This window comes from Chiloscyllium punctatum, chromosome 47 (assembly GCF_047496795.1).
Source record: "Chiloscyllium punctatum isolate Juve2018m chromosome 47, sChiPun1.3, whole genome shotgun sequence".
NCBI lineage: Eukaryota > Metazoa > Chordata > Chondrichthyes > Orectolobiformes > Hemiscylliidae > Chiloscyllium > Chiloscyllium punctatum.
Window position 1 is genome coordinate 9,334,443 of NC_092785.1, and position 27,744 is coordinate 9,362,186.

Sequence of the window (27,744 nt, forward strand, 5' to 3'; positions counted from 1 at the left end):
TGTGCTCCTTTATTGTTCAGTTCATTGATTAGAGGAGCTGTGAGTCCATTTTGCGCCTGTACAGGAAATTGGTTAGGCCACTTTTGGAAAAGGTCTCTGCAATTCTGATCTCCGTCCTATCAGAAGGATGGTGTGAAACATGAAAGGGTTCATAAAAGATTTACATGGATATGGCCAGGTTTGGAGGGTTTGAGTAATAGAGAAAGGCTGAATAGGCCGAGTCTGTTTTTAATGAAGCTTTGGACGCTGAAGAGTGATCATATAGAGGTTTATAAAATCGTGAGGGGCATAGATAGGATAAATCGGCAAGTTCTTTCCTTTGGGGTGGGGGAGTCCAGAGGCCCGGGGCATAGGTTCAGGGTGACAGTGGAAAGATTTAAAAGGTACCTAATGGAAAGCCATTTCCATGCAAAGTGTGGTGCATATATGGAATGAACTGCCAGATGAAACGGTGGAGAGTGGTATGAATGCAACATTTCAAACACATCTGCATGGGTAAATGAGGAGGAAAGGGATTGATGCTGATGAGGGCAAACGGGACGCTATTTTTACAGAATAACTGATCAGCAAGGACGACCTGGAACAATGTTTCCTTCCTCTAAATCTCGATGACTCTAATCTCGCCCAGCATGCTAAGAGCAGTAGAACAAATGTTTCATTGTAGATAAACATCAACACGATTATTCTCAATTTCCTTTAAGAAATCAACCCCAGTCCTTTGTTTGCAATGATCGGGCCTTGCTCGAGAAGAAAGACGAGTTGATGTTTTGAGTTGCTTGACAAATGTTCAGAGGAACGTTTTCTGATGAAGCATAATTGCATTAACTCTGTTTCACTCTCTACAGGTGCTACCGTAATGGTTGAGTTTCGCCAGTTATTTCTGTTTCATTTTTATAATTCTGGTATTCATAGCTCGTTTATTTCCTTATTGAAAATGATTCACTTAACAGCCTACTTCCCAGAAATATTTCTTTGAATTCTGGAACCCGACTGGACTGAAGAGGTCCGTCGGTCCATCAAGCTTGTGCTATCAAGGCCAAACCATATCTGGACTCTTCCCAAGTAGTTGTTAAAGATTTTGTGGTTTCCTACTTCAATAACCCTACCAAGTACTGAAATATCAGAACCCACACCAATCTCTGAGTGAAAGCCGTTTTCTCAAATCCCCTCCAAACTTTTTACTAACCACCTTAAAAATTGTGCCCTTCTATCATCTGTCAATTCCCTGTCTCTGTTAGATAGGAAGATCTTCCATTGAGCAGTCATGGAGAATGTTTGCTCAGTGACTTCTGATTATTGCTCGGTTAATTTGTTTCTCTCACGGGGAAAGTACGAACTCTATAACTGCATAACACGCTGCCTGTTGACCATGGCAACAGGTTATCTGCTGTTCATTAGCACTGGGATCATGCTGTGGTGATTCAAAGATCTTTATAACCTGGGGTGTTTCCTGGACATACCACTGTGTGCAGTGCTATCTTTGTCCTGATTCGTGTAGCCACAGACTTTTCCATCTGGTTCACTGTCCGTTTCTCTGTTGATCGTTTTCTGACCATTTGCTGCTTGAAACCGAAGAGGAAATATTGTACAGACAAAACCTTGACCATGGCTCCAGCTGTAACTGGCAGTCTGCTCTATTCAAAACGCATTCCTTTCTATTTTCGGTGTGAACCTTGGAGGATAATTGACAATGTTCCGAGGTAATGCGTAACAAAGTCAATTTATTTTACTGATACCAATTGGCTGGGATTTAACTGGTTTGATATGATATTAACCCCTTTTATTCCATTCGTGTTATCTCTGTTGATGAACACTCTGACTGTCAGGTACATTTCAGTGGCCAGTCGAGTCTACAAGAGCCTGATGGGTCAGAGGAATAGAGAGAGTCACAAAGACACAGAGATGGAGAGCCTGAGGAAGTCGGTGATATCTCTCATCACCAGATACATCAACTTTGTACTTCTGTGGTTAGGGCAAGGTGCAAACACCTTATACTTTAGCACTAAAGAAGCATATCGTTGGAAGAACTCTCATCTATTCCAGTTTATGTTGATGGCAGAAATGCTGAGGGATTTAAGCTGCAGCACGAACACATTATTTTATACAGCCACTCTGCCCAAGTACAGCGCGATGTTCTGGTCAGGTAAATTCTTCACTTATGATGGAAAGAGGATGGAAAGAGGCTGGAGGAGTTATTATAAATGGCTGGCAGCGAGCGATGGCTTCAGCTGGAATATTGGGTCTTCACAGAGTGCCCTTTCGAATATGTTAAAGACCAGCTGGATGGGTGTTCGCATTCCTCCTGCAGGTGAGGAGGGGGTTGGGCAGAAGCAATAGTTCCTGCACAATGATGATTTTTAGCCTCTCTCTGTTCAGCATACAATAAACACTTTATTACAACCAGCAGGGAAAGGTTCCGGGTGCCAGTGATCACCTAATCTGAGTTGGTTATTGGAGAAGCACATTTGTTTTTGAGAGAGTTTATTGAGTCCACCTCCGGTCTAATTACATTACAAAAATATTGTTTTTTTTTCTCTCTCTACCTCACCTGACTGTCTTTGTTCCTCTCTCACGCTGACCCCCCATCTCTCAGTTTCCTGTTGTGTCTCTTTTTCTCTCTTTTTGTCTCACTCTGTGTGTCCTTTCCTGTCTGCATCGATCTATCTATCTACATGTCTATCTGTCTGTCTGTCTCACTGCCTCCCTCTGTGTCTATCCTTCTCTGTCTCTCTGTCTATCTCTTTCTTGGTCTCTCTGCCTCTCCCTCTCTCTCTGTCTTATTCTCACATAGGTGACACTCAGAAACAGAGACACACCCACAGAGAGGCACAGAGAGATCCCACTGTGTACACGGAAAGACTTGACACACGGACAGAGAGCCAAGCACATTCTGATCAACACACTCACCTGCTTAAACATGAACACAGTCAGGCAGAGACACCCCACACTCCCACAATAATACAATGACACTCAGAGACACACGCATATGGTGTCATAGAACCATTATGACATCTAAACTTGTCTCAGTTTCGTACATGTACACTTCCATTGACTCATACGCTTCCTGATCCCTTCATTCCCTGATCCTTCCACAGTCTGTTATTTTGCAAACTGCAAAGTGCACAGACACAGCCGACAATACGTTGTCATATTACTGTAAGTATGTGTGCTGGAGCTTGATAATCTTCCTTTCTTCTGTCTGTGGCTGTGCGGGAAGTGTGTTCATGCGTCTCCCTTTCAGTGTGTGACGGTCTCTGTGTGTCTCTGTATAGGGGTGTACTTCATTGCCTTTGTGGGATCTCACTTTGTTTGTGTGTCCCTCAGTTTTTGTCATTAGATATGTCCCTGAGTGTGACACATCATGACCGTGTTTATGCATCTATGTGTGGGTCTCCCTTTGTATGCTTTGGAAAGTATTTTGTTGAATTTCCATTCATGTGTTATATATTTGGATATGTTATTCAGTCTTGTATGAGTGTTGCCAAGAAGGCAAGCGTTCTTATGTGGGTGTATGTTATTGTGCCTGTATGATTGCTTTTCTGTGTGTACTTTGTACATTGTGCAGGTGTTGCGTTTTTGCTTGTGTGTATGTGCTGTTTGTGAGGTCACAGTCCAATGACCGTGTGGTGTTGTGTGTGTGTGCGTGTATTACTCTCAGCATGTCATGATGGTTCTATGACACCATATGCATGTGTCTCTGAGTGTCATTGTATTATTGTGGAAGTGTGGGGTGTCTCTGCCTGACTGTGTTCATGTTTAAGCAGGTGAGTGTGTTGATAAGAATGTGCTTGTCTGTCTGTCCGTGTGTCAAAGTCTTTCTGTGTCCACAGTAGGATTTCTCTGTGCCTCTCTGTGGGTGTGTCTCTGTTTCTGAGTGTCACTCTGTCTATATCTCATTGTGTTTGGAGTTTAATAAGTGTGTTTGAAAGTGCTTGTGCGTGTGCCGAAGAAGTTACTGTCAGTCCTTGCAGGTTGGTGTGTAATGATGCTTACGCTGAGTTTTTAGATCTGTGTGTGGGGCTGTAGGAGTGATTCTTTATGTGGAGATGTGTTCCGATATCTCAGTATGTCTGCATTTCTCTGTGTGTGGATATGTGTGCATTTGAATGTGTTCCTTTCTGTATTTTTGTGTGCATACGTGTGTGTGGGCACGCGTGCGTGTGTGTGAGCATGTTTAGATTTGTTCTGATTTCTCACTATGCCTGCTAAATTTCACCAGGTGATGAAGGAGCAGTACTCTGAAATCTCGTGCTTCCAAATAGATTTGTTGGACCAGAATGTGACGTTCTGTGATTTTTAAATTTGTGCAACCCAGTCCAACAACCGCATCCCTAAATCATCAGTATGACTGCACTTCATTGTGTGTGGATGCGTGTGCATTCTGTCCATACATGGGTGTGTCTCAGTCTGCCTGATCTTCTGGTGTGTATGTGTGCACACACATGTGTGAGTAGCTGTGCCCCCTTCTGCACTCTGATTTCATTCCTGTGTGTTGTGAGGGTGCTGGAATGTTGCTGTAGTCTGTGTGTAGATGGATCCCCACGCTTCAGATTGATGGTGTTATCGTGCATCTGTGCATGTGTGTACGTTTATGTGTGCTTTTGTTTGTCAGCATGTTCCTATATCTCACTTTGACTGTGTATACGTATGTGTTCTGCGTGTATGTGGAAGTGAGTTTGAGGGTGAGGTCGTGTTTCTACATGTACGTGTTTGTTTGCGCAAGAGTGTGGGTGTGTTTCGGTGATTCTTTGGGTGTGGTTCTGTCCATGCCTGATCATGATATTCTCTCTCCTGAAAAGGTTCAAGTGAACCCTTGAGCATATCACGGTGCACACTATGGTCAAAATAGCACATTCTGGCAAGCTGGGAAATAACTAACGATCAGTATCTGTAGCTCCTGCACCCTGACAGCTGAACTGTTACTTCAGTTCAAGGACCTAAGCGTCATGAACGAAACAAGACAGGGAAATATTCAATGAAAGGAAAGATTCCAGTTCTTCCATCCTTGTTTGTAACATGGATGCAATATTGAAGCTGGTTGTGTCCATACATTAATATTGTTGCGTATTAGATCATTAGGTCATATAGTGTGGGAGCAGAATTAGCCCATTCATCCCAACCATTCGTTCTGAAATTTCGACATGAGGGAATTCTATTCTCCAGCATTCTCCCCAAGACGTTTGATTCCCTGATCAATTAGGAACACATATATTTCTATTTTTAATAAATTTGTTATAGACCAGGCCAGACTCTCTCAAAACATTTCAAGATTGTAGCCCAAACCCTAACTTTTCTGAGCTAACTTGTTTTGAGCAGGTATACAGTGGATATTCCAGGAGTGATGGAGCTGGTCAATATTCCTCGGATTGAAATAAAACAGAATTTATTTCCAGAGTACCAAATGAAACACAAACAAAATGTAACAGAATACAGAATAACGTAACCTGTGTGAAAGCGAACAGACTGTCTCAACTTAATAATTGTTCAAAAATTACTGCACAAATCCCCATAAACACCTCTTGGCAATACAGGTAAAATCAGACACAGGGTCTTACAAGAGATGTCGGAGAGAGATTCAGAATGGAACAATTACTTTCATGTAGCTGTTCATTTTACCAGCAGTCTGAAAGACTGTCTGCATATTAACATCAAACCAAACGAAACAAGACCAGAGTAATGCTGAGCTGTGAGAATTGGCGACTCCCTTTCATTTTATATTTTTTTCACTTGAAGCCCTTTTGCTGGAGGCAGTGTCTATTAGATATCATGAAGTTGGCCCTAAAATCCATCAAAACTATCACCACAGAACCTCTGCATTTACTAATATTCTAAGAAACAAAAGAACATTAAAGGAACAGCATCATGACACACTCAATGTCATAGTCTCCACTGTCCTCTGCGGTAATAATTTCCACAGATTAAACATTCCGTTGATGAAGAAATTCATGCTCATCTGAGTTCCAAAGGTCGTCCCTTCACTCTGAGGCTATGCCCTCAGGTCCGCGTCTCTCTTACATGCGGAAACAGCTTACAAGCAGAAGCTGAAACGGGAGGACTCTTCACGAAAGGAAGTACAATGCTGGACTGAGGCTGTGAATGACAGTCTCTCGGATTGTTTAGAATTGGTGAACTGGACCGTGTTAAAGCACGCAGCAGAAAACCTGAATAAGGGAACATCTCCATCACGGACATCTTAAGCAAATGCATAGAGGAATGAGAGTTGAAGAAGTCAATCCGTGTGTTTCCTAAATGACGATGTTGGTTCAACCAGGAAATCGACTCCCAACTGCAGACCAGAAGGCAACCTTCAAGTGGGAAGAGCCAGACCTAAACAGGAATCCAGATCTAACCTCTGCAAGTCCAGCAGACATGCCAAGAGGGAGTACCTGACCACATTAAAGGCCCATACGTAGAGAACAGACTCCCGCTGCCTATGGCAAGGCCTAAGGAAGCTTACAGGACGCTAAATGAAGCAATGAACAGTAGCAGACAAAGACACGTCACTCTGTGAGACGGTCAATGCTTTCTGTGTGTGAATCAAGCAGAATGCCAGGGGCACAGTGACTCCTGCTTCAACAGACCCGGACACATCTGTTCAATTGTTCACGATCGCACAAGTCAGAAACGTTTTCCTGAGAGTCAACCCAAGGAAAGCGATGGGCCTGGATGCAGTCTCTGGCCGTGCATATCGATTCTGTATGGACCAACTGGCCGATGTATTCAACGAATTATTCAACATCTCCATCCAACAAGTGGAAGTTTCCATTTTCTTCAAGAAGACCACAACCATCCCCATACCTAAGAAAGCACATGCAATGTGCCAACTTGTCTTCCAAATATTTTTTGCGTCTTCTGCACATGTGGCAACAGGGCAATCACTTCCTTCATGCAAGTCCTTCATACACACATTATCCCATGTTTTACTTGTATAATATGCATTATGTAGGATTATATGTTGGTGCTATTTGTGTCTGTACAAATATTGTTGTGTATTAAAGCTGATTTGTTTACATGTAATATTATTGTGCATTGGAGCATAAATTTTGTTAGGATTGGAGATGTTCGAGTTTATACACAAATATTGTCGCATATTAGAAATGTTCATGTTTGTATGTATTTCCTGTTGTGTCTTGTAACTTTTCCTATTTATACATCAATGCTGTATTAGTTCATGTTAAAATAGTGCCTTTCTTCTTCCAAACAGCAATACTGTCTCTGACCATGTAGGGGTGCTGCTGGGATTCACCGGCACTTTGGGACGGATCTGCAATCCCAGCCTCAGCCAGAGGGTGGGCAGCACAGAGCATCAGTGGATCCACGTTAGCAGTTGTGGGGAATGATCAGGAAGGGGCACTAGGTCTCTGGTTCTTGACGAGTTAACACACATTCTGGATGGCGGAGTGGGGGTGGAGTGGACGGTAATAGTTAACGAGAACTGGGGAAAGAAAAAGCGTTGAATTCGGATATAGACAGGGTAAAACGTTGTAATAGGGAGATAACTCAATGGAGAATAATAGGGAGACAATTACATAGACAATAGGAGTGGGTTAGGTAGCGAGTTACAGGGAGAGAGCTTAATACAGGAATAGTGGACGGATAAAGAAAGAAAAATTAGGGAAAGTAACTAAAAATAATAGGAGGAGAATTTTATTAGGAATAAGCGGGAGGATCCTGACTACAGGGACACAGGGAGTGGCTTACAACAGCGAAAGCTGTTGGAATTGTAATGTGGTCAGCCAGATGGATCTCATTGTAAATGAGTTTTCTGATTTGTGCTGAAAACCTGGAACAATCAGGGAATCCTGGCTGACAGATATGAACAGGATTTTCGGGGTTCTGCGGACTCCAGGAACCATCTTTGGTGGAACGAAATTTATTTTTACAGCAACTGAACCCAATGATATTTCCTGGAAACCAACTTTGCTTTCCAAAACTTAAACCATTCTTGTCTCTTGAATCAAGCTTTTTTTTAACCAGCACTTGAATGTTAGTTATGATGTCCATTCGTGTCTTATCTAGTCTAGTTATTTCTGTGCTGTAAAGGAGTCATTGCCTGCTAATCTTTGTTGAGACAGACTGTGGACAAGTTGGTTTTGCAGCTTTATCAGTGTTAAAAGGCAGTTTAACCTGCTTTAAGAAGAATTGGACCATTTTTAAATGAAAATCCATTTTGTGAAGTTGTTAGTATGAAGAAATCATTTTATTTCCACCTAAGTTAGTAAGAATATGTCTTAAGTGTGTCTTCCTGATAACACCTAGTTACCTCAGCCTGTTTTCAGTTTTCAGGTCCTCATCTCCGGTCATTGGTCGTTCCATGACCACACCATATTATGGGAGGGCATAGATTAGACGCCCTGATGATGCCATTCGTTTCTTAATAAAGGGCTTTTGCTCGAAACGTCGATTTTCCTGCTCCTCGGATGCTGCTTGACCTGCTGTGCTTTTTTATCACCACTCTGAACTAAACAGGTGAGATCAGTCCTATCATTAGGACGCTCGAGATTGACATATTTCACACTCCACCTCCAAAGAACTTGGGGTAGGCAATCACACGTCCTCATCTTTATTTGAATGGAGAAGAAGAATTTAATGGGGAGAACCGATGTTGTCAACAGAAGTTATTAGCTTAGTAATAATACATCTAGTAACAGCAACGCCATCAAAGAGGCAAATTAAAACAATAATAATATACATGGCCAGACGTATCAACCAGTTGTACCATGAGCCAAAACCCAAATCGACCCATTCCGTGCCTTGTGTCATTTGAGTGAGGAAGGTATGGATGTTATCGACATGGTTGGTAATATTCTTGATGCTGTCAGTAACACCAACATACACTTGCCCTTTACTGTGGCGAAATAAAGCATCCTCTTTGGCGAGTAGGTAGTCGAGGGCGTACCGGTTTTGTTGGGAAGTTAGGCGTAATTCTGAGAGCATGTCCTAAGCTATCTTGTTGCCCAAGAGATTGAGACCGCAAAACAGATAATCTCGTTTTTGATACCCAGAAATTCCACAACATCCTCCAAACGGAAAAGTACTAAGAAATGCATAGTCCACAGAGTGAGCTTCAGTGTTGTCCAAAGCCTGATCACCCCTCCAATGCACGCAGAATTCGGATAAAACTGAACGTTTGGCAGGGAAACCCTAACTTCAATTCCAGTATTTGGACAGGGAACCGTAGTCGGGAAACGTGTCCCGACAGCTATAGCCCGGGGAATACCTATTTCATCAAGAACAAGTAAGTTCGTTGCTTTGCCTTGACTGAAAAAATTATAACCAGGTTTAATATAGATAATAGAGGGAGCTTGCATTCAGAAACAGGCCTGGCTTTATGACTTCACGGAATATATGTGTCGGCCATGACTCCAAAGTGTGGTTGCGCTGAACGCTGAAGATGAAAGCTGCTCAATGTAAATGTGGTGCGTCTTTCGATAAAAGATGTGGTTATTGTCCCGGACTGGTTCCTTAAATCCAACAATGGGGAAGACGGAGCTGCCATGCGGGGTCTCACAAAGAAGGTTGATGGTGCTGTTAACCATACCACAAAGGGCCTGAACACCAGTAATAACAGGGTTTCAGAGACACACTCCTCCCATAGGCATATGCATCGGGCTTTTGCCTGAAACGTAGATTTCGCTACTTGGATGCTGCCTGAACTGTTGTGCTATTCCAGCACCCCTAATCCAGAATATGCATGAGTGCAAGGCCCCACAGGGAATCAGTCGCCATTTGTCCATTTAATCAAGGTGCATGGAATAGCCTTGGACACATTGACGTAAATGTACCCCCATACCATTCTGCCGTTACAATTGGGATAGGCTACCACGGAGCAAGGCCAAAAGCAACTAGCCGGTGGGGATGATAAAAAATCAAATGAAATATCATGTCCAGTAAACGACTTAGAAGCGTTCCATACTCCTATTTCGGGATGGGGTGTCAGGGAGGGGAAAGTGGCCAAAGAGTCCTTTGCTGATGAGACGGCATAACAGACCACTTCATCCCGGCCAAATAGTTTATTGTGACTTTGAGGAAGCATATTGTTCGTGAAAAATAATATTTCCCCATTTTCTCTTTTGAGACGTGCCAAATTAGACCTCTTTGAATAGAGGACAGGATTACTAGGGCCGCTCGTATCACAACTGAAATCAAACTGCTACACAACACCTTGACAGGGTAAAGACAATTGAGACTTGTCAAATAAACGAAATGTCCAATCTTCTTGATGCAGTTGACCATTGAGACAATCATTCTTGGTAACATTCTATGCATCGAAATAATCAGTCTCTCAGCACAAAAAGATCCAGTCTCTGTTTGCTCAAGGTCGCACCGGTAAACCGTCCGTTCTTGAGCACCAATGCCGACGAAGATGAGTCCACACAGCAAGTTAAGTTCGATTTTCATCATCAACCCTCTTGCATGTGGCTCGACTGATGACCATGCAATGATGGAGGTGCCCGGCGACCTTATCAGCAGTAGGGGTTGTGAGGAGAGCCTGGAAGGGCCCATTTCCATCGAGTTTGGAGGCCGCAGCGTGTCCATTATAAAAGAGTATAAACCATTCTCTCCTTGCCCAAGGGTATCCAAGAACAAAATCCCCATTTTCAAATAGGGTCGGGAAGGCAGACATAGGCTTGGGATTCCGAGTAGAATCTAAATTCTTGATTTATAGCGTTTTGGTTAACCCTGTTTGTATATTCCTCAGCCTTAGTAGCCTTACATTGTATCTCATATCACTTTTATTTTTTCATCTACCCATTCACAACACCTTTTGGGAGTTCCATTTGTTATACATACATCTATCCCCAATCACATGCATACTCCCCTCAACTGGCCAGTAAAGTATTTTTCCATTCTTCAGTTAGCAACAAATTAATGCAGCCATTCTTCAAATTTAACAATAGGCAATGATACAGGTCACTGACAATATGTAAAAGAACAAAACCAAGTGATCCTGACAATTAATTCTGCGTTATTGATTCGGGGTTAATTCAATTGATTACATAAAAGTAGAAAACAAAATAATCATTATCTTTAATTCAGAGCTGAAAATTAAACAAGTGACTAAGACATTTTATAAGTCATCAATATAAACTGGAAATTCATTTATTCAATATTCAATATTTAAAATGTAAAACGTATACCGTTTCCAACTCTAAAATCCGTTATAATTACCTGGTTCTAGTCCTTCAATTTAAATCCCAGATTAGGTTCCTTAAGCAGTCCTGACCAGGCATTGTTCATTTACAATGCTATTGGCCGTGAAATGACCGCTGCTGCGTTAAAAGGTCTTGTCTACTCACATGATAACAAAAAAAAACTGAAAATGCTCGAATAATGGCCGAATCCAAAGACGCAGGTATTAACCATAGGATGTTAATTTTGTTACATATTTTATCACAACTTAATTTTGAAATGAAACTTCAATTGTCATTAAGGAAGGGGAATTGATATCAAATAAAGTTATGAATGGCACACCATAATCATTAATGAAATACGGCAGACTTAAAATTAAGTGGAATCAACGAGTCTGAAACAAAAGTTAAATCTGCTAGTATCATTTTCTGTAAACTATGCTGCTTATTTGGGATACCTTGGATCTTCCAGTTTTACAAAATGTAACGAAATTAAAAAAGGCTCATGCAATTCCTCCACTCAATGAGCAAATGTTAAAATCTGAAGTGGTTTTCCTCCATGTCATGCTTAGATTATAAATAAAATTGAGCAGAGTGCTGCTCTCATCTCGGAACAGAATGATTCTGCACCAGAGGCGAAGATTTTGTGTTCTTGCTATCCTTCATTCGGTGAATTCTTTCATTAGTACTACACGTAGGGATGAGAGTGGTGAAAATGATCTTTGTCAGTTGCATGGAATTATGGAGAAATTCAGAACAAGTTTATATTTATGCAGAATCAACTTTGAGTCTCTTTCTCCCACACAAACGCACACACACGCACACACACATACACACACACACACACACACACACACACACACATACACACACACACACACACACACACACACACACACACACACACAGTGGCACACAGTCTCTTAAACAAGTATGCGAGAATTGCATCACTGGCCAGCTTTCTTTTTTAAAACACAACGAAAGCAGCAACCACCCTCTATATTCCATAAACAAAGAACAAACAGGAAAACAAACAGAACAAAGCCACAGCAGACAAACAAGACAAAGCAGCAAAGCAGGACAAGGCGAGCTGAAAAGATAAAATAGAGAAGATAACCTCAACCTAAAACTTTCACTAATCAACAACCAGACAATGAACAACAAGACGAATGATTTCTGCGAACTTTCTCGACATCTAAAACCTTAGCAGTTTTGTCATAACCTATCGCCATACTTATTACTTTCATCATTCACAGAACAATTGGGAAACAATTTCGACAACACCAATCCGACCTAATCTGAGTACCCGACTCTATCTGCAGGTCTCCGACCTGTTAGTGGGAGTCACCGACTCCCTGGGGTCCCCCTACCCCTCAATCTTGAGAGTGGCCGGCTCTCTTCACAGGTCCCCGACATCTTAGTGGGAGTCGCGACATCCTGGAGTCCCCGATTCCATTGGCTCCCAGACACCTTTCTTTCAGTCTGGCAGGACTGTGATGCAAAGCAGCGAGGTGTCGGATTAATCACGACTTGAATGAGAAGGAAACCAAATGGGTAAAAATATTCGTGTCTGGCTGGCTGAATCCTCTGAAGTCAACTGCTGCCCACAATCCATCCGTCCGGATCCGAGTCACAGCACCAGATGCAGATCTGGGCCCCTGGTGTCAGTGCCGTGGCGGGGGTGTGTGGTGGTATGTCTGTTCCGCCATCAGAAGAGCATTATTGCTATTGCTTAAATGAAGAGCAATAGTGAGACGGATAATTAGGGAGTAACAGGGAGAAAGTTGAATACAGAGTGGAAGTTATTGATTATCTTGTGTCCTGTTTTCATAGAGCGGGTGTAATGGAGAGTAATTATGACCAACCTCAACGGAAAGTATTAGTGACAGGATTAAACAGAGAGTAACTTAGAGGGCTGAATACAAAGCTTAAAAATGCGTTGCTGGAAAAGCGCAGCACATCAGGCAGCATCAAAGGAGAAAGAGAATCGACGTTTCAGGCATAAGTCCTTTTCCAGCAACACCTTTTCAAGCTCTGATCCCCAGTATCTGCAGTCCTCACTTTCTCGTAGCTGAATACAAAGGAAGAGCGATGGGTAACTACAAGGAAAAAGAGAAGATCAAATGCAGATAATGATTGGGTTGTGCAAAGAATCATAGTAGAGGCTAAATCCAGACAAATAGGGAAAGGAGTAAATACAAGGTCGTGAACAGAGGGTTGGAATACGGACAAAGGCTTAAATCCAGAGAGAGAGAGAGAGAGAGAGAGAGAGAGAGAGAGAGAGAGAGAGAGAAATTGTAAGACAGAGTAATCGGGAGATAATTAAACACTGTGGAAGAGAGTGGATTGCGTACAGGATAATATTGATGATTAAATACTGGGGACTAGAGAAAGGATGGGATGCAGAGTAAGGGAGATGATTTCCATTTTTAGTCAGTGTTGTGGGGAGGAGTACTGCCTTCCTGTAAGCTATCAACAAATGGTCTCATCAGTTCAAATTCAATAATGAGCCTTGCTCACACTATGTCCATTGACAGAATTAGCTGCATCCCTTTTGCATTGCCTTCAAGGATCACTTCGGTCCTCCTCACCGACTGTTCCTCATTCCCTCTATCATTGGAATTGAACGTCACACAAATTCCCTCTCCTCACACCTACCCTTACCCGCATGCCTTGATTTTTTCAAGTCCAACTTTGTGGACTGACGTAATATCCATCGACTGTTCTTGCCCACTTGAGAGGGGATGAATAGCCTTCTGCTGGTCCCCTTTTCCACTTCAAAAATGTGTGAAATTGCCTCCTCCAATTCCTCTGTTACAGGTTAAAGAAGGGGCTTTGTTTTTCTTCATTCTGGGATAAGGGCATTGCTGGCTTGCATCAGTATTTATCACCCATCCCCAATTGCGTAGAGGGCAGGTCAGTGTCAATCACATTGGTATACGTCTGGACTCACACGAAGTAGTGAAAGGAAAGGATGGCAGTTCCCCTCTCTGAACCAGTCATCATGAACATCTTTAATTCCAGACTTTTATGGAATTCAAATGACGCCATCTGCCGTGTGTCTGTGTCCGAAAAACATTACCTGGGTCTGTGGATTGACAGTCCAGTGATAGTTCCACTGGGCCATTGCCTCCAACTTCTGAATGACCTCCTGTGCAACAGGCTAGAGAAGGGGTTGAACAAAACCAAAGGAACTGCAGACTCTTTATCAGAAACACGAACAGAAATTGATGTTCATTCAACCATTTCATTATCAGCATCAATCTTCGATCTCATCCCAGTCAGACATCCTGACAACCCAGGCCTTCACGTGAGCCAAACTTCCATCGATGGACTCCATTGGACCCTTGACATCTAGGTAATGACACCCAAAAACTGCTTCCGTTAAGAAGAAGCTACAGAAACTTGACCATAAACAAACAGTTTCAGGAACATCTGCTGCCCAGACGTAATCAGAAGATTGAATGGACTCTCTTGACTCAAGTAATGCTGATCGTTCTAACGCTGACCTCTCTTGTACTCCCTCCGCAATGTAACCTGTATGCCTCTGTCAACATCTTTTGTTCTGCACATCATTACTTCGCGTGATCTCCCTGCACTGCTCATAAACAAAGCTTTTCAGTGCATTTAAGTACACGCCACAATAAATTAATCGAATTGAATCAAATCAAACTCATCCATGCCGATCAGATACACTCAATTGTCTCATTTGACCCATGTGCCTCCAAACTCTTCCTGTTCATATACCCACAGGGACTTTACAAAGGAGAAGGTGAACACTGCACCAGAAATGATGGGGGACAGAGGTGATAGGTCCTTTACTGACTTTTTGTTATTTGCATTCTTTTAATGAAATGGGCTTCGAGCTGTGAACTGTGAACTGTTTGCTGAGAGTAAATTGTGGCCTTTGGTACAGCTTGTGGGTAAAAGAACAGACCAAACAATCTTTGTGTGTTTGTGGAGACAGACCTTATGGATAATTGTCCGATCTGTCTGAATTAAAAGGGTTTCTACTGACACCACGACCACCGGGAAGAACATTCTGAAAATCGGCAAATCCCTTTTTGCCAGTCGATATGATATGAAGTGCACAGATAGCGCGGTCGCACAGTTGTTCCTGTCCTGTATCACAGAGGTGTTAGACAACAGCACACGGAAGAATCTGGACCAGCTGTTTCCTCTGAAGAAGCTGACCAACACCCTCAAATCCAGAGGAAAGTGTGCAGCATCCAGAAGTGAGGATTGCCCATCTGAGTTGTTTTCACCTCTGTGGCACCTGATTGCCCTGCACCTCTGGAAGTGGATAACTATATGCTTTCAACAGGTAGCCTGTGTGAATACAACACGAAAGTTATCATCGCTCTCATCTACAGTTCGAAGGGGCACAGGGAGGACTGACGACCGGTTACACTTCAAAATGTAAATTACAGAATTCTGCCTGAGATTATCGCCAACTACGTTAGGTATGCTTTGGGATCAATGATTCAACCTGACAAAGCCTGTGGTGTACTTGGCAGAACGATCTCTCAGAGTCTCGCACTTCTCAGTGATGTAATTGTGTGAGACAGTCAGGTTGACAATCTGCCTTACCAGCCTGGACCAGGACAAGGCCAATTACAAGAAATTGCAATCAAACTCGTGGGATGTACTCTCTAAAATTGGCTTTTGCAACGATACCTGCAATTGGATGCGACAGCTCTCCAACAACAGCGTTAGTGCAGTCTGAGTAAATGGGTGGGAATCAGAATGTTTCCCGAAGAGTCCTGGAATCAGTCAGCGCCGCCCATTGTCACCTTTTCCTGTTTGCTTATTGTCCGAGAGGTGACTGCATTAGTGTTGTGATTGATTAAGATGTTTCATGCTCTTTAGCCATTCCCTATCCACTGATAACTCAGTCCACGTTTGCCCATTTATGCATCAATTACTTGTTGTTCTTTTTGGTTCGCTTCAGGGTTCTGAGTTTCAAATTAAATTTCTTCATTCTCCAACTTATTAAACAATTTGAGCATTTTATGGGCATTCTTGCAAATACAACAATATTGTGACATAATGCTATCTCATTGTTTTCGTAATTTTTGGAAATATATAACAGATTGCAACATGCTTTCATCTGTGCTCCTGTGTCAATCCAATGCTATGTGACATAATAAATTAGTCCTTTCAATGTGCCTTCTGGCTTTAGGTTCTTGGGCAGTAGTGAACTGTTCAAAATATTGATGTATTCTTGCAGTCTATTTCAGAACAAACACCTCGCACATCATCATAAAGACAAAATAAAATAAAAAAAATTACGATACAAACTATGTTATTGAGCATCTCCCGAAAATGAAAAAAAAAATCTTGCTGGAAATAACTCTGTCCCTAGATCTGTGAGGGAGGGGAGGGAAGTTTGATCCTGAAGACCAGGATTCAGACGCATAACATCTGAACACATCCAGAATGTGATCCTGTTGCTTTTCTCTTTCAGTGACAGATTGTCTACTTCCAATGGCCAGCTTACTTTCTCTCCTAAATGAGTTTGATTCCAGATTCCCATTCCTCTGACAGGTCTGATTAAATATTCCCCAACAACAGACGTATATCTCCCCAGCTCGGTAGCAAGCCCCATCCAAATAAAACCAAACAATCACAATGTATTCAGGTCATACCAGCCTGAGAAATATTTCCAATGGCTGAGATGCCAAAGCCCTTCCTCATGGAACCAATGTTTCCAGCCATACCTTCTTCGGCCTAATAAGCATTCGGAGTCACTCATGGACCAGCTTTTTAATTTCTTGCCCGATTGTTAATCCGCATAAACAGAAACTCATTTCTTTTTCCCCCTGGTACTGATTGTCATGAGGTGGGGTAGCTGGATTATACTGGATATAAAATCCCTGACTGGGGCCATTAGTCTGTGTCAGTCCGGGAAACCAGGCTGATTCTGAAGGGTAAATGTCAGGGATACTGAGATGCTGAGTACCTGACTCAGTGACAGGTTTCTGTCAAAGGCTCATCTTTTGTAAATAAAGAGTGCAGGAGGGTTTCCCAACACAATATGTAGACAGCCCAACAAGAGGTGAGGTCATACTTGATTTGGTTCTCGGTAATGAACCAGGCCAGGTGTTAGACTTGGATGTAGGTGAGCACTTCGGGGACAGTGACCACAACTCGGTGACTTTTACTCTAGTGATGGAGAGGGATAAGTGTGCACTGCAGGCAAGAGTTATAGCGGGGGGGGGGAGGGGGAGGGGGGGCAGGGAAATTATGATGCGGTGAGGCATGACTTAGGATGTGTGGATTGGAAAAATAGACTTCAAGGGAAGGACAAAAATGATATGTGGATCTTGTTCAAGGAGCAGCTATTGGGTGTCCTTGATAAGTATGTACCAGTCAGGCAGGGAGGAACGGGTCTTGTGAGGGAGCCGTGGTTTAATAAGGAATTGGAATCCCTTGTAAAAGGGAAGAGGGCGGCCGATGTAAAGATGAGGCGTGAAGGTTCAGTTGGGGCGATTGAGAGTTATAAGGTAGCCAGGAAGGATCTGAACAGAGACCGAAGAACAGCGAGAAGGGGACATGAAAAGCCCTTGGTTGATAGGATTAGGGAAAACCCTAAGGCTTTCTATAGGTATGTCAGGAATAAAAGGATGGCTAGCGTCGGTATTGGTCAAGTCAAGGATAGTAAGTGGGAAGTTGTGCTTGGAGGCAGAGGAGATTGGAGAGACACTAAATCAATACTTTTCATCAGTATTCACTCAGGAACAGGCCTTTGGTGCTGATGTGAATATTGAGTCACAAGTGATTAGAATGGATGGCTTTGAGGTATGTAGGGAAGAGGTCCGGGGAATACTGGAAAGGGTGAAAATACATTAGCCCTCTAGGCCTGATGGCATTTATCCTTGGATCCTCTGGGAAGCTAGGGAGGAGATAGCGGAGCCATTGGCCTTGATTTTCATGTCATCGTTGTCTACAGGAATAGTGCCAGAAGACTGGAGGATAGCGAATGTGGTCCCCTTGTTCAAGAAGGGGAGTGGGGACAGCCCGAGTAACTATAGGCCAGTGAGACTCACTTCTGTTGTGGGCAAAGTCTTAGAGAGAATTGTAAGGGATAGGATTTATGAACATCTGGATAGGAATAATGTGATCAAGGATAGTCAGCATAGTTTTCTGAAGGGCAGGTCATGCCTCACAAACTTTATTGAGTACTTTGAGTAGGTGACTAAGGAAGTGGACGAGGGTAAAGCAGTAGATGTGGTGTATATGGATTTTAGCAAGGCGTTTGATAAAGTACCCCATGGGAGGCTACCGCAGAAATTACGGAGGTATGGCATGGAGGGTGCATTAGAGGTTTGGATTAGGAATTGGCTGGCTGGAAGGAGACAGAGGGTAGATATTCATCTTGGAGTGCAGTTACTAGCGATGTTCCACAAGGATCTGTTTTGGGACCATTGCTGTTTGTCATTTTTATAAATGACCTGGAGGAGGGGCTTGAAGGCTGGGTGAGCAGGTTTGTGGATGATACGAAAGTCGAGGGAGTGGTGGACAGCGAAGAAGGATGTGGCAGGTTACAGCGGGATATTGATAAGTTGCAGAGCTGGGCAGAAAGGTGGCAAATGGAGTTCAATGTAGCTAAGTGTGAAATCATTCACTTTGGTAGGAGTAACAAGAAGACGGATTACTGGGCTAATGGTAGGCTACTTGGTAGTGTGGATGAGCAGAGGGATCTTGGTGTCCATGTACGCAGATCTATGAAAGTTGCCTCCCAGGTAAATAGTGCTGTGAAGAAGGCATATGGCTTACTGGGCTTTATGGGTAGAGGAATTGAGTTCCAGAGTCCTGAGGTCATGTTGCAGTTGTATAAGACTCTGGTGTGGCCGCATCTAGAGTATTGTGTACAGTTTTGGTCGCCATACTATTGGAAGGACGTGGAGGCACTGGAACGGGTGCAGAGGAGGTTTACCAGGATGTTGCCTGGCATGGTAGGAAGATCGTATGAGGAGAGGCTGAGGTACTTGTGGCTGATCTCATTGGAGAAAAGAAGGTTTAGCGGCGATTTGATAGAGGTGTACAAGATGATTAGGGGTTTAGATAGGGTTGACAGTGAAAACCTTTTTCCGCGTATGGAGTCAGCTGTTACTAGGGGACACAGCATTAAATTAAGGGGAGGTTGGTATAGGACGGATGTTAGGGGTAGATTCTTTACTCAGCGGGTCGTGAGCTCATGGAATGCCCTGCCAGTATCAGTGGTGTACTCTCCCTCTTTCTGGTCATTCAAACGGGCATTGGATAAGCATTTGGAGGTGATTGGACTAGTGTAGGTTAGGAAGGCTTCGGTCGGCGCAACATCGAGGGCCGAAGGGCATGTGCTGCGCTGTATTTTTCTATGTTCTATGTTCTATGGAGTAATTCATGGTAGGATGCAAGATTCTGAAGGTTTGGCGCCAATGTGGACGAGGGCTTCCTCATTTTCCACACTTTCCCTCTCCCTGCCCAACTCGCAGTCCACCCCACCCCACCCCAAAAATGTGCTGAAGTTGTTACGTCATATTCTCGACCCTCGGCACTTTTGAGACAATAGATCTTCCTGGACTCTGTCGAGTCAGGACGCATGATTCTGAAAGAGTCAATCAATTTAGCTTTGAACACTGCTGCAACTTGATGTTAACACAGCACCAAACTGACTTTATAAGTTGGGAAAAAACGAAAAATACCGACCAGGTTTTGCTTCCATATCTGTTTGAGTGCAGCATTGATTGACCAGGCTGATAACTGAACTAAAAGGGATCAATATGAGGGACCGAAATGACGCAAACACAGGGTGGAATTCCTCAAATTTGAAATGGTCTGAGAGGAGAAAAGGTTTCAAGAGAATAATAGAAACTACTGACACTGAATGGAACTCAAGGATTCCTGTTGTCTCTTGATTTACGACTGGGGTAAGCATCGAAACGTTATTGGTGGTCTGAAATCTTTCAAGATTGAAATGGTTGAAGAATTCTTCACATTTCACGACATTATATTGCACAGACTATTTTTGTGCTCATTCACTCACTGAACCTGTCCTTCCCTTTCTCAGTCTTCCTCTCTGCTCCTTTACTATCCACCTACCATTATGTTATCACCAACGTAACACATGATCCTATCACCTCAGTCATGGATACAGATAATGAATGGCTGTGACACGAGGAATGATAATTCTTGTACTCACTAATATCAGCCGAAGAACATGAATAAGTTAGATTTATTCTTGCTCTCTGTTTTCTGTACTTTATCATTCCTCACATCAATTCCCAATTCCCCATCACTGCAGGGCTCATTACCAACATTGACTCCTGCTCAAACAATTCCAGAATTTTAAATTTCTGTATCATTGAGTGTGCAAATGCCTCCCGAGCCTCATTCCTACATTTCGCTTGAAACTGTACCAATCCACCATCAATCAGATGCTTGAAGTTTCTTCTCTGTACATGCTCAGTGCACTGCAGGGAAGAGAGAATGACTTAGGCCCTTGTGCTTCTGCACATGTCAGGTGTGTCTCAGAGTCAGCTCTGCAAAATGTCCAGGACTTTCGTATCCCAGAAGAAGGATTTTTATTGACCGGAGATTGCATAGCCTTTGAAGGCAATTTTCAGTGATTATTTTATTGATTTCAATTATTGCCTGCACTGGAGGAGTTATATTTGATTCAGACACTGTGTCAGTGGAGGGTGAGGATTTCGATCACAATGTTTGATTTATTAAAACATACAATGTGTCGTCTCCGTTAACCTACTATCATCCTTTCACAGAGCAGCCGCTGATAACCAGGGAAGCCACATACCAGTGTTGAGGAGAACACTTCTCAGAGAGAGACATTCAACAACCGGAATTTAATTTCCAATGGTCAAATGCAAGGGAAGGACCAATTGAAGTAAAATGAGATTTTAGAGATGGTGTTGGGTTGTCAATGCTGATGGACAGGTTGGCACAGTGGCTCAGTGCTTAGCACTGCTGCCTAACATGGACAGTGGGTGGGTCTGGGTGGGATAGTGTTTGCAGGGTCGATGTGGGCTCAATGGGCCAATTGGCCCACTTCCACATTGTAAGGAGTCTACGATTTTCTTCAATATGCATTTTCCAATGCTTGCTATCGTCCAATTGAGATTTGCATCATCCAATAAACATCAGCTCTAAAAATGCTCTGTGACAACTGAGAGTTAACTCACCGCTGTCACCTGTTTATTCAATTTTGTAAATAAATTGATTGAACCATATTGTAATGTAACAGTCCCCCAGACGATGCCAGCAGATATAAATGAAAGGCTTTGAGACTTTATCACCTCGGCATTGAGTACAGAGAAATTGATATCACAAAGTGATTGAGGAAGAAAATGACGTTTATATTTTCTGTTGTGTGGAAAATATTTGTTACGACCCTTCCGTTTGTGACAATTCCTGGTAAGTGCCTTACACCTCTGAGTTTTTGTGAATCTATCTGATGATTTTCTGTGGGTTTCCTCTACCACTGACAATTGTACCTGGCAATATTGCGCCCAAAAGTCACACAGTGGCAGACAATCAGTAATTAAGTCTCAGATGACAGGGACCCCTTGGAATCCACATCATCGCAGATTCCGCAGGAATTCCTTGGAAAATTATTCCTCTCTTCTGGGAACCATCCAGAAATCCCCATTTCGATCGAAGACTACAAAGATTTTCGGTGGAATTAATAAAATGAATCACTTTGTAAAAATATCGGCCGTGATATTATTATGATTTGGGAATGCAGGCGTTGGACTGGGGTGTACAAAGTTAATAATCACACACCAACAGGTTTAATGGGAAGCACACTAGCTTTCGGAGTGACGCTCCTTCATCAGTTGATAGTGGAGGGCTCGATCGTAATAAAAATTTATAGCAAAATATTGCTGTGTTATGTAACTGAAATTGTACATTGAAAAATTGATTGTCTGTTGAGCATTTCATCTGTTAGAATACAGCAATAGTTTCACTTCTTTCATGTGTAAATAACAAAATCTTTTTTTAAAGTTGCATTCTTGTTTTAGCTGTTAAAAATGGTGATAGCTAGACAATATGTTGAAGGTGTTAGCCCCCTGTGTTCTCTGTCTATGACCTGATGTTTAGATTGATTCTAATCTAAAAAGTGAGATAACTGGGTTTTAAATAAATTCAAGCAGTTTTTTGAGTTCAGAGTTCTACATGAATGCATGCAGTTTTTCAGCAAAGTGCAATGTAACTCTGCAAGTACAAATTCACCCCACAAAATATATGTGTGCATGTGGGTCTTTGTCTGTCTGTGTGGGTATGTCTATCTGGGGTGAGGGTTGTGAGTGTGAGAAAGTGTGTGCGTGCGTGTGTAGTGAGTGCAGAGTGTTTTAAGTCTGTGAGGGGGTGCATGTGTGAGTGTGGGAGTGTGTGTGTGTATAAGGGTGTGTTTGGTTGTCTGTGAGCGCATCTGTGTGTACCTGTGTCTGTGTGTATGTGAGAGTGTATGTGTAGGAATTAATGTGTGTGTGTTGTGCAATGGTGATCACCTGTAATGTGACATGAACCCAATGTCCCGGTAGATGAACTCCCTGCAGGTACAGAACTCAGCTATCAGCCTCTGCTCAGCCACTTTCTTCTGCTGCCTGTCGTGAAGTCCAACTTGGAAGATAGTCACCCGAAGGTCCGGGGCTGAATGTCCTGGACCACTGAGGTATTCCCCATCTGGGCGGGAACCCTGCTGTCTATTGAATGTTGTGCGGTGCCCATTCACCCGCTGTCGTAGCCTTTGCTCGATTTCCCCAATGTTCCATTCCTCTGGGCATCCTTGACTGCAACGTATATGATAGACAACATTGGCTGATTCACATGAGTACCTGGCATGTACAAGGTGGGAGGTGTTCCCATGCTTAATAGTGGTATCTATGTCCACAACCTGACATGTCTTGCAGCGGCCACCGTGACCAGGTTGTATGGAGTTGTCCTGAGAGCCGGGTAGTTTGCTACGAACAATGATCTGTTTGACTATTGCGCATGGGAACACCTCCCACCTTGTACATGTCAGGTACTCATGTGAATCAGCCAACGTTGTCTATCATATATGTTGCAGTCAAGGATGCCCAGAGGGATGGAACATTGGGGAAACCGAGCAAAGGCTATGACAACGGATGAATGGGCACCGCACAATAATCAACAGACAGGAGGGTTCCCCCCAAGTTGGGGAACACTTCAGTGGTTCAGGACATTCAGCCTCGGACCTTCGGGTGACCATCCTCCAAGTTGGACTTCGGGACAGGCAGCAGAAGAAAGTGGCCGAGGAGAGGCTGATAGCTAAGTTCTGTACCCATAGGGAGGGCCTCAAACTTGTCCTTGGGATAATGTCACATTACAGGTGATCACCATTGCACTACACACACACACAGATATTGCTACACACACTCTCACATACACACGGCTACAGGTACACACAGACGCGCACACAGACACCCACACACACCCTTATAGACATGCATACTCCCACACTCCCACATGCACCCTCTCACAGATTTAAGACACTCTGCACTCACGACACACACACACTTTCTCACACTCAAAACCCACACCCCAGACAGACACACTCACACAGACAAACAAAGACCCACATGCACACATATATTTTGTGGGGTGAAATTGTGCTTGGAGAGTTACATTGCACTTTGCTCAAAAACTGCATGCATTCATGCAGAACTCTGAGCTCAAACACAGCATGAATTTATGTAAAACTCTGTTATCTCACTTTTTAGATTAGAATCAAACTAAACATCATGTCATAGACAGAGAACACAGGGGGCTAACACCTTCAACATATTGTCTAGCTATCACCATTGTTCACAGCAAACCCGGGAATACAACTTTAAGAAAATGGTTTTGTGATTTACACATGAAAGAAGTGAAAATATTATTGTATTCTAACAGATGAAAGACTTAACAGACAGTCAATTTTTCAATGTATTTCAGTTACATCACACTGCAAATGTTTGCTCTAAATTCTGTATTACGATCGAGCCCTCCACTATCACCTCACGAAGGAGCGTCACTTCGAAAGCTAGTGTGCTTCCAATTAAACCTGTTTGACGATAATCTGGTGTTTTGTGATTTTTAACGTGGCATTTTTATGTCGAGTTTGCAAAATCAGTTAGTTTGCATGTTTATCTGATTTGTTGAGTGAATAAGCAGTAGGCTTCTCTGCGCATCTGAAGTTGAAGTTATTTCTGCAATAACATAAATTTGTATGAAAAATTGCGTTTGAGCTTTGGCTTTCGGCTCAATGGCTTTATGCATGAGTGAACCTGTGTTTCTTTTTGATGATTGCAACCCAGCATGGTGATAATGGAGCCTGAAAGAATTGTTGAAGAGTTCTGGAATAAGCGATGGAGGAAGAAACACTTAACTGAGAAAGATTTGCTTTCACTGATCTCATTTATGTCATTTCTTTTTGTTCCAGTCAGACCCTGGAAATGATTGGATGTGTAGATCTATGCTCATGCGAAGGACATTTGAGTTGCAGTAAATTTCATTGCCTTTGAATCAAAATGTTGTGTTGGTCCCAGACAGAAGTGTTGGGACAAGAATAATCTCTGAAGCGATGGTTTAAACCTGAGTCCGTTGACACTCAGCTATGAAGTAGCTCCATAAAGGAATTCACTGCAGTTCCAGTTTACAAGTGACAATCACAAGCATTTAACCAATTGCTATATAAAGGGATTCTGGTGTGAATATTTGTCAGGGTTGTTTCATTGTAACGACACTAGAAGTCGAGTTTTGCATAATATATAAAAGTCATGTCCTTTTGCTTTATTTATACATTGGTTTGGGGTTAATGAGAGTTATACATTTACTGTGTGTTCATTGCCTTTGAATCTGCATAACAAGTATGTAGTTTAGTTTATTGTATTTTATCGGGGTAAAAACAAGGACTGCAGATGCTGGAAAACAGAGTCTAGATTAGCCATTTATCAGGGACTTTGCCCTCAAAGTCGATTTCCCTGCTCCTCGGATGCTGCCTGACCTGCTGTGCTTTTCCAGCACCAATGTAATTTAGATTCACATTCTATTTTACCGTCACTTCTTTTGAAATAAGTCTCTGTTTTGGTGTGGAACCAATATTTGCAGCATTGCGTGTTTATAATTCAGCAAGAGATCACTTTGTTAAATCAAACGTAATAAGGTTATGATCCATCAGGCTGGATTTCTTCGAGGATCTGTTTGGTTCTGTAATTAATCAGCTGGTGTCAGAACAGGAGTGAGGCGATTAAACACTTACACCAACTCCTGAGGAACTGATACACTAATCCCAGACGTCAAATAGTTTGCGCCCTACTATATCCATTCAAGTCCATTGTATATCGCAGATCCTGATCAGATATCCCACTGAGACGTAATTCAATATTACCCCTCCCAAACGTACTCCTCTCTCACTCTGCACCACAGCCAACGCAAAACAAAAACCCTCCCTCCCCGCCACCAGACCTGTAATACTGGAACTACATGAGACATCGGGTGGCTCACACCGATGGGTTTGTGCACAGTACTGGTCATCACCTCGCAGCGAAGATAGAATTGCACTGTGGAGAGTATCGAATAGATTTACAAGAATGGTGTTAGGATGTGGAAATTACTGCAGCATTGAGGAAAGATGGATTTTAACTAAATAGAAGTGAATGAGATTTTGTCATGATTGGGATGTACAAAATAAGCATGGTCTTGGATGGAGACTTGTCTCCTCGAATGCAGGACCATTTACCAGTGACACAGAATAAGAAAAATTGATGGGAGGACTATCAAGAAAATTTAGGCGTATCATTGCACTTGGAAGATGATAGTGCAACTGGAATTCACTGCCCAGTTTTGATGGTGACTTGAGGTGACAAATCTTAACTCATTCTTAGGGCGCTTGGATCAACATGTGAAGTGTACATCCCTTCAACACTGTGTACAAGGTGCTGGAAAGTGGGATCAGAGCAGGTAGCTAGTTTATTTAGTTGGTACAGGCATGAATGACATCTTCCAGTGCCACAACCTCCGAGCTTTTCTGTGAGATTGTAGAAAGACTGAGGATTGTTCAAGTGAGTTCGCTTGGTGCCTTAAATAGCCTGTTTCTGTGTTGTCAGTTTCCACCACTGGAACATGGTGAAGTATATAATTGAATTTCAGTGGGCTGTGGAGCCCTTCCAGTTGTTCACTAAAGAAGTGTTTGTTGCTTCATAATTTTTACAATGCATAAAGTGATTTCAACATGGGGAGGAGTAATATTAACTAAGTTCGGAACATCAGGATTTAATAATTCATTAGGTTAGTATTGCTTACCTTGTTTCGTTATTCTCATTACAAAACTAATATTTTTTTAAAGAAGTACTTTGAAATCTTGTACTGTTTATGAACTGCTGAGTATTTGGATTCTCACTTCAAATGTTTATTGTCCCTGACATAATCAGAACACAATAGAAGTCAGACAGACTGAATGTTGACAATATTATATTTTATTATACAAAGAATTGGAGCTGTCACACTCAATAATTGCAGCACTGATTTGCCTGTTTTCTTTTGCATTGTGTCGTTTATTCAAAAAATATCAACAAGCACATCCCCAAACTATTGGAGTCAGTTAACACAAAGAATGTATCAAAAAGTCACAGTTCTACGTTTGCATTTTGCATTATTTGATGACTGAATGTTTAAGAAAAAATATGGAACATTTGCTAAACATGACAAGGAGTTGTTCACTTTCCAAAAAAAAATGAGAGATTCAGTGAGTTCACAAATCCTCAGTTTATCCTCACAGACTTATCTGTGGTTTGTGGCTTCTATCGTGGTTTGTGCCTGAAATGATGAAATAAACATTTCTCTGATCTGTTAGCATTAGCCGTCAAATAATAATAATATCTTCTCAGGTGTAACAACTCATGATTTTTGTACTGTCGTGACCAGCCGATTCTAGGAAGTTCAATGTGGAGGACGGGCAAAGATGGCAGCTGTAAGAGCTGCTCCTTCTTTTGCGGGATCTTCGGTGGCAGAGCTTATTTCCATTAACTCCAGGAAGAGTAATTATTGTTTTATAAGCTATTGCATTGTTTTCGAAATTTGGGGAAAACAAAGACCAAAGCAACTGCATTTTAAAAAGGAGGGAGAGAGACAAAGCCGGAGATCACAGGCTCAGCAAAAAGAGAGAGGCAGAGAAAACTACACTGCTGTCTGACACAGCAGTAAAGTGCTAGAAATGAACAGCATGTCAGAAAACAACCGAGAAGCAAGGAAATAGAAGTTTTGGAGAAGATTTTCTGGACAGCTTACATGTTACTGATGATTAGGATGTACTGAAAGTGTGTTCGGTTTTGAATCCCATCAGATCGCATGGATTGGACTGGATCAGCAGATTGAGGTAATGAGGAATTTATAGGAGGTCGGGGTGTGATGGATAGCACTTATAGGAAGAGAGAATAACCACGGATACAATCAGTTTGATGAGTTACCACCAGGAAAGGTAGGAAAGGAAGTCACGTAGTGCAGGAGTCTCCGGTCTTTCCACCCATTTTAAACAAGTGTGCTCTTGTGGAAAACATAGGCGGTGATAGACTGTTAGGGGAATGCAACACGAACAGCCACGTTTCTG